Below are 8,775 nucleotides of genomic sequence, written 5' to 3'. Positions count from 1 at the left end.
AATATTTCTTCCTTTTAGACGGAATCGATCTATTCCTGCAGAAAAAGTGGAGTCAGAAGAGAACTGAGCTAGTTAATGATCCAGGATCACACACCGGCTAGGGGGAGACCTTCAGCTAGAGGATTCCCTTGTTCCTACCAATTCCTCAACACACCTTTTTAATGCCGGCCAAGGAGCTTGCTTATTGTCCAAGGAGGCTTATCGGATGAGTACCCCAACTGGGGCCTGGACAATGGCTGTGAGATCAGGAGGAGGAGGAGGAGGAGGATCAGGCATCCTCTCCCTCCAGAAAGCAGACTACAGAAGCTGAGGCCTTTGTCCCAGGCGACCCCCTCGTCTTCAGACGGCCCCTCTAAATCAGTTTGCTCGCTTGGAGGAAACTCCTGACAGCATCAAGGGGGGTGATGAGGGGGGTGAGGTTAATTCTATCCCAAAAAGACCTGCTGGATATTCTGCCCCAAAAGATCTGCTCTAAGACCTCCGTAGCCAAGAGGTTAGTGGAGACCTGAGGGAGAAATGGGCGGAGCTAACTGCCAAAACTGCCTCTTTATCTCTTGGCTCTCTAGAAGAAAGACCGGCTCCCTTTCAGACCTGACACCTTGGCATCTTTGGGGCATGTTCTCCACATCCTTCACTGCTCAGATGCCCCCTCCCCAGCTAGCCCGAGTACACAGATTGGGTTACACAATGGAACAGTTATGCAAAACAAGGCTATACGCCGTCTGAGTCCAGTGTACCTGCAGGACCACCTCACTGTCTATTCCCCCCGAAGAGCCTCCAAGCGGCTGGTGGTCCCTGGCCCCAAGAACGCCCGCTTGACCGCATCCTTTCTACACTTCCCTCGGAGGCTGGCTTCTCAGAGAGGAGGAGAGGGAGAAGGTGTTTCCTGGCCTGAGAGATTCTTCTAGAGACCTTGAGGGGACCCTAAGCAAGGAATTTACTGAGATGGAGCCTTTGGCTGGTCTTACATTAATTGTAAATGTGGTCCTAGCCTCCCCTTCAACTCCAGAGGTCATCCTGGCTGGACTCCAAAGAAGTTTTGAGGGTTTCGGTTCATTAACTGAGTAGCCTCCTCAGCCAGGTGTTCCTTGTTTTCTTCAGCCACATTGGAGTCCAGCGCACCTTTAGGCCCCACAATGTTTGGCTCAAGGTGGGAACTTTCGTGCTCATGGTGGCTTCCTCCGCCATGCACAGAATAGCTCCCACCTGGAGTACAACTTTGTTGGGCCTCAACCTTTGCTCTGCTCCTTCAGACCCACTGGGCTCCCTTGTTTTCTTCCAACTGGGACTCACCGCTTGGCTGTACTGGCCTCATCCTGATCCAAATATTTGGAGCAAATGCCCCCACCGGTGCTGGGCAGCAGGATGTCCCACTGGACCGATTGTGATGCGAGAATGGTTCTGGCCATCCCCATGGCAACCCTGCAGCCAATGGGACAGAGGCAGGAAGGAGCTTGGAGAGGCCGGTGCTGAGGACAGCAGAGGGCCTCTGGGCAGGCAGGAGGAGTGACCAACCAGGCACTGCAGGGCAGAGACAGAGGAGGGAGGAGAGAGAGGGAGTTAGGGGACAGTTTGGGGAATCAGGCTGGAATTCGTTCCCTCTGTCTGGGAGACACTTCTAGGTTGCCAGTTCTGGGGGCAGCCTGGGGATCTCCCAGAATCCCAACTGCTCTCCGGCAGCAGAGATGAGGGTTCCTGGAGAACCAGGCTGCGTTGGAGGGCAGGCCCCGTAGCATGGTGTCTTTGGCCCCAATCCCTCCTTCCCCGGCTCATCCCCCCACCCATAATCTCCAGGTATTCCCTGCCTGCAGCTGGCAACCCCAGAGTGCTCCCTAAAGGCCTCCCTCCCTTCGTACATCCCCTTCATTTAAGGAGGGGAACCTGCCAGAGGTCCTGAGAGTCAGGGCTCCAGCATGCCAGGCTACCCCCCCTCCAGCTGTGCCTGCTGATCCCCTCCCAGTCCCTACCCCAGATCACTTAGAGAGCTCCCTGATGCAGCAGGGGGGGCAAAGGGGGGGCAAAGGAGGAGACAGTGGCAAGGCCAGGGGGCATCTTCTCCTCCTCAGGCCCTGCGATTAGTGAGTGGAGTCAGGAGAGAACCTTTATTTGCAGCACGTCCTTCCTGCTGTTCCTGCCGGGTGGGGCAGACCTTTTTGTCAGGGGTCTCTTACAGACCTGCCACCTTGGCATCTTTGGGGCATGTTCTCCACATCTTTCACTGCTCAGATGCCCCCTCCCCAGCTAGCCAGAGTACACAGATTGGGTTACACAATGGAACAGTTATGCAAAACAAGGACCGCCTCACTGTCTATTCCCCCCGAAGAGCCCTACACTCCACCAAGCGGCTGGTGGTCCCTGGCCCCAAGAAAGCCCGCTTGACCTCAACCAGGGCCAGACCTTTCTCTGTCCTGGCCCCCACCTGCTGGAATGAGCTCCCAGCGGAGATCAGGGCCCTGCCGGAGCTAGCTCAGTTCCGCAGGGCCTGCAAAGCGGAGCTCCTCCACCAGGCATTTGGTTGGCGTCGAGTGAACCAACAACCACCCAGAACCCCCCCCCCTTTCTGAACCGAATCCTGAACTGACGAGCTCCTGGGGTTCTAGTTAACATGTTACTGTTGCTCCGTTCTATCAGTTAGGAATTATCATACAACCACTGTTACTACTGTGGTTCATTGGATGTGGCTCTGAATTATAATGGTCTTACAGTCCTTATTTCCTGTATTATATGTAAACCGCCTTGAGCCGCAAGGGGAGGGTGGTAAATGAAGGCATGCATGAACAGAATCTATTGTGTAAAGACAACACCTAAAGAATTGGCAGTTCATCTTCCAAGGCAGCCCTTTTCTGAATGTGAACTGATCTCTGTATTACCTGGAGACCAGATTCCGTTCCAGAGACCTTCAGCCACCCCCAGGAGGTTGGCAAGGAAATAAGTTATGAGCACAGAGGTCTTTGGTTGAGGCCAGATCTGAGGGGCTTCTTCAAATTGGACATCAAATTAGTTGATGGACGGCACCCCTTGTCCCTCAGTGGAGGTTGCTGGATAATGGGGCAGAGGCTTAGGGGCTATTTTTTTCCACTGCCAGGGCTTTGTTCATTCCTTCCAGAAGAGGTAATTTTTCTCCATAAGCCTGTTTCCCAACTGACCATGCTGTGCAGCACAGGTGGTGGCCACCTTTAATCCTTTGTTCTTGACTGCTCTTTCCAAGAGCCTCCAGGTATTCTCCTCCTACCGTACTCAGAGATATGCTTAATTTGGGCCCTAACCCGTTAGCAGAATAAATAAGGCAGTGAGTTTGCACTCCCTAACTGTAAAGTAAAGATTTACCATACTTGATAGGGCAGAAGAGAGACAGATAGTAGGTAACTTCATGTATAGCTGAGATATAGAAACAGATTGAGCGGTGGCTTCCAAGAAGCAGCAGGGAATTACCCCTAAGAGTAGCAGTCTGGAGGAAGACAAGGGTGTAAACTGCACAGAGCTTTTATTCCAACCCCAGATCATTCAGTCCCTGCCCTCTACATAGAATGCGATTTCTGTTTGGATTTGGGGCGATTTAAATTTTCCTTCTGCAGCAAGGATTGATCCGGAGTGACCCTACCTTTATTGTGTGATATCTTAGAGTGCTTTTAATCCTCAATATCCAGATTGGGAAAGAAAGCTCCGTCATAGAGAACCTCTGATAGGCTACACCTGGTCATGTGACACGCTTGCCTTAAAGGAGAAGACCCTAATTTCTCTCAATTTCTGTCGGTCCTTGATTTTTTCTCCCTTCTCTGCCTTTTTCGATCTTCTCCCCCCCCTCCAAGAAAAGAAAGAGGCTTGACTCCCCCCACCCCTTCTGAACGACCTTAACCACATGCAGAAGACTTTCCTGTTTCAATGGGGAAGAGGAAGACCCGAGTTCAAAGCGATCTGAATTCAACAGGATTGACAATGGAATAAAGAAAGTAAGTGCAGACTCTGCCAAGGAATGGCACCTAACAGGACTCTCCTATCTAGCAGGTTTCTTGCTCACTCCTGTAGGGGCTTCTTCTCTTCTTTGTACACCAGACATTGCGTATTCCAACAAAAGGGGGGTGGGAGGCTTAATGACTTGCAGAGAGGGGTCCCCTTCCGGTAGAGCCTTGTGAACTACTGAGGAAGTTGGGCTTAAGGCTTGTGTTCCCTCTTCTTGCTGCAGGAGTATGTGGTTTGCAAAAGGTTAAAGAAACAAGGGTTGGCCAGGGTGTGTATGCGGGGGGGGGGGGGGTTGATGACTGATCTCAGGGGCCTCCTTGCCTTTCTAAAAGCTTGCCACACCTAACAGAGGAGTCTATTCACATGGGGCTTTTTGTTCAGCAGTGTCCTGAGATATATTTCCACAGAAAACTAGCATGCTACATCCTTATTCACCTCTTGGTCACTGTGCACATCAGGACACCCTGTAGATGTGTGACCCAGACATTAAACATCCTGCCTCAGGGCCCGTGAATGTTCAAATCCTTTCACCTGGATTGGTAACTTGGTCTGGCAGGTTTCTCCTTGGTGGCCAATCCACATAAGTGGTTCCCCGCCCCAGGTGTAGTACAATTAAGATACTTGACAATGTGCCTCTAAGTGTATGGAGAGTTCCACATCTTGAGTAACTTCACCAAGGAATGCCTTCATCTTTCTAGACATCCCACAGTTGGGTTGCCCCGTGCTCAGATGTAGAACAGATGGACACATCTACTAAGCCCATTGTCCAACTAGGATAGAACTACATGGGACTCAAGGATCCTTGACGTGACGCTGGAGTATGACAGAACCAAGGGCAGGCTTGCTTAACCATAGCTGCGTGGAAGCCTGGGGTCTACTGACAGCCTGGAAAGGCTTCCTGAATTGTTTGGAATGAATATTTCTCATTTTGTAAGCATTTATCAGGTGAAAGGATCTAAAGGATCTAATATCTAGCTCCCCCCCCCCAACTACATTTGTGCTTGGAAGGGAGAAGGGGAGGGATTCCAGGAGAGTGTGTCCACAGCTCTGCTTCCCAACCATATTCTGCAGGATCAGACAACTGCCTGTGTCTCTCGAAGCCTGAAGAATGTTTCAGGGACTTCCAGTAGGTTAACAGGTTGATAAAGGCTGGGGTGGGGGTGGAGGTGGGTCCCCAGGTATACAGTGACCATTCCCAGGGTGCTGGGTGCCACTACCCAGTTGGTGGGCTGAACTCTCAGAACAGACCTTGCCCATGCCAGAGGAAAACGAATGCCTAAGCCTAACCACCCCCCCCCCCCAACACACACACACACACACACTGGGGTCTCCTTAATTCTCAACCAAGCAGTCGCCCATGAATGAAGTAAAAGAAATACATTATTGCAATTAAAGGCAACAGGGAACAACCAAACAAACAGGGAGAACACTTATGAATATTTTATTTAATTATACATTAACAAACGAAATTGGCCAGCCAATCAGTCCAAATCCAAGCTTTGGGAGACATCATTGGGATGATCCTGCCATCCCATGTGTCTCCCGGCTGATTTTCCTGTAGGCTTAACATACAGATATCCCAGCATCAGAATGGACATGGCATTGTCGCCCACCCGAAGTGGCCAGGATTGGGCCCCACAAAGGAATAAAGACGTGAGGAGTCAAGGTGGGCTACTCAAAAATTTGACGATGTTGACTGTGCGCTTGCTGAAAATGCTCCGACTCCTTTGGGCCTGCAGCAAACTCTTTTTCCCCATTACAAGGATTAGCTTCTCTTCCCATGAGCATGAGAATGGTGCCTTAGGCTCAGCTCACTGGAGCAGCCTGGGCTGTGAAAAGCCAGTGGCCACCTATGAGGGCAAGGGCCTTCTCAGTGGCTGCCCCTGCCATCTGGAACCAGCCCCTCAAGGAGCTTTGTGCCCTGCAGGATTCCTTCAGACTGTGACCGAGGCTTGAGTTCTGCTGCTTCAGACCAACATGGCTCCCCACCAGAGCCCTCAAGGTTCTGTAGGCCATGCATGAACCCACGAAACTGAATGAGACCCTTGGCCTAGCAACCCCAGTTCTGCCTACACAGACTGGCAGGGCTTCTCCAGATGGAAGACTTCAACACCGATCCCTTCCCATGCTGTCCCCTGCCCTCCCCTTCGTCTCCCCGCCTGACCATACTTACCTCCACCCCGGAGTTGGTGCTCCCTGTTGCAGCTGGAGGGAGCCACTCTTCCCCCTCAGGCCCTGGTGTCTTCGTGACATCAGGGGGGGTCTTCTCCACTGGGGGGAAGAGCGGAGGTCTTCCCTGGGGTGGGGCTGCTGCTGGGGGGGAGCCGTGGGGCCCTGGCTCTCGGACAGTAGCTTTAAGCTTACCCACTTCGAGCCAGGGCCGCCCTTACCAGCCCGCGCCAGGCTGAAGCAGCCCACACCCCGATCCTCCAGCCGCGGTGGGTTGGTCTTCCTGGCCGCCTCTGGGAATTAAAAACAAGAACAGCAAAATGAACAGAGTCACTGGGGGAAAATGACCCCCCCCGCCAGCTCTTCCGAGGGCTCTTCCCTTGGGCAACAGTCAGGAACCCCGAGCGGCCCCAACCCTCTGCCTTTTGGGGCACGGAAATCCCAGCAGCCCATCCGGGGCCTCGTCACGGTCCGTTCCGATTGCTCAGCCCTGTGGAGCAGCAGGAGGACATCAGGCAGAGTTAAGGCCTCAGAGGGAGCTTGTGGCCCTGGACAGCTCCAGACCCCAGATGCCCTCTCAGTTGGGGCACCCCCTCTCCCCATTGACCTGCTCATGTGGGGGGGGGTGGAAAGAGAACCCTTTGGGGCTTCCTGGGACCCTCTGTGCTCTCCCTCTCCCTCCACGGTGAGTGCTGGCCCCTTTCCTAAGGCCTAGCCAGGTGGGCCCATGAGAGATCATCTCTACAGGGAGACCTTCTGGGTCTTTTGCTGCTCGTATCTATTGGCTCTAAGCATGTCAAGCTAAGCCAATCTGTTCTGTCAGCACTCAGCTGGAAAAAAAACAAAACACTTTGCTAGTCACCATCTGTCATGGGCCCAGTAGGGGGGATGCTTGTGCTGGGGCAGGTGCTCGGGAGAGTTCACTCCCCAGGGCATGGGGTTCCTTCTGTTCCTATGGTGGCTGGAAGCACTTACCATTGGTCTTTAAGATAGGCAGCAGGCAGCCAGGAGCTCCAATCCGGGGGGTATTTATTCCATAAATGTATATTTTTTGTCCAAGGACAATTAATTGGTCCATTCCTGGGGAAAAAGTGGAGTTGGAGGAGAACTGAGCTTGCTAATGATCCAGGATCACACACAGACTAGGGTGAGACCTCCCTCCCTGAATCCACCTTGTTCTTCAGCTAGAGAGGTCTCTTCCTCCTTCCGATCTCTAAATGTCCCCTGTGAACACCGGCCAAGGAGCTTGCTAAGTGTCCAAGGAGGCTTATCGGAGGAGTCCCCCAACTGGGACAGGGACAATGGCTGTGAGATCAGGAGGAGGAGGACAATAATGCATGTCAAACTAAGTCAGTCTTTTCTTGCAGCCCCCAGCCTGAAACCCCTCCTTTCTCAGGGATCCGTCCTTGTGCATCATCTGTCATGGGCCCAGTTGGGTGAGAGCTTGTACTGGGGCTGGTGCTCCCAGACTGGCAGGGTTCTCCGGGTGGAGGACTTCAGCATCACCTCCTGACTTTAAGGAGAGGTGCCCCTGGGGGTGGAACCTGTGACCTTCTGCATGCCAAGCAGACGCTCTCCCACGGATGCCAAATGAGATTCGGGGGCAAACAGTCCCTTTCCATGGCTGACCACAGAGCATCAGGAATGAAATGTTGATTGAACAGGGGTTTCCGGATATTCTTTTGTTTTTCTTCTATTAAACTGGTGGAATATCTTTTTGACAAAACTATTCCCCAGAAGGATCGTGGTTAAAGAAATCTCAGTTTGACACTTCAAGGATGAAAACAGTACTTCCCGCCATTGTTATTGTTTGTGACCAATGTGGCGGGGAGATGTGCCCTCCTTTACTAGGAAAGGATCAGGTGGCCTCCAGCCTCTGCTTCACTGCCTCCCCAGAAGGGCCTCTTTCCTCTTCTTCCCTGGTCTGCTTGGTGCCCCCCAATTACATATCCCCCTCCAGGGCACGACCTCAGCAGCCTCCCCAAAGCTCCCCATTGCCAACCCCCTGCCACTCTCCTACTTCATTGTTGGGGACTTGGCTACCCCCTGAACTGAAGGACAGGGTGACCCCTGCCCCCACACCCATCCTTCCATGCTGTCCCCTCCCCTCTCTTCCCCTCCCCCCGTCTCCTCTCCCATCTGACCGTACTCACCTCCACCCGCCTAGCACCTCTTCTTCCTCCCCAGCAGTGGGACTCCCTGCTGCGTCTGGAGAGAGCTGCTCTTCCCCCTCAGGCCCTGGTGTCCTCGTGACACCAGGGGGTCTTCTCTACTGGGGGGAAGAGCGGAGGTCTTCCCTGGGGTGGGGCTGCTGCTGGGGGGGAGGCGAGGGGCCCTGGCTCTCAGACGGGTAGCTTTAAGCTTACCCGCTTCGAGCCACGGCCGACCCTTACCAGCCCCCACCAGGCTGAAGCAGCCCACACCCCGATCCTCCAGCCGCGGTGGGTCTGTCTTCCTGGCCGCCTCTGGGAATTAAAAACAAGAAAAGCAAAATGAACAGAATTACTGGGGGGAAATGAGCCTCCCAAGCTCTTCCGAGGGCTCTTCCCTTGGGCAACAGTCAGAAACCCCGAGCGGTCCCAACCCTCTGCTTGTGGTGCTGGCCAGCTCCAGACCCCCCCCCCCCCCGATGTCCTCTCAGTTGAG

Source organism: Paroedura picta, chromosome 13 (genome assembly GCF_049243985.1).
Source record: "Paroedura picta isolate Pp20150507F chromosome 13, Ppicta_v3.0, whole genome shotgun sequence".
NCBI lineage: Eukaryota > Metazoa > Chordata > Lepidosauria > Squamata > Gekkonidae > Paroedura > Paroedura picta.
Note: the sequence above shows the minus strand (reverse complement) of the source record.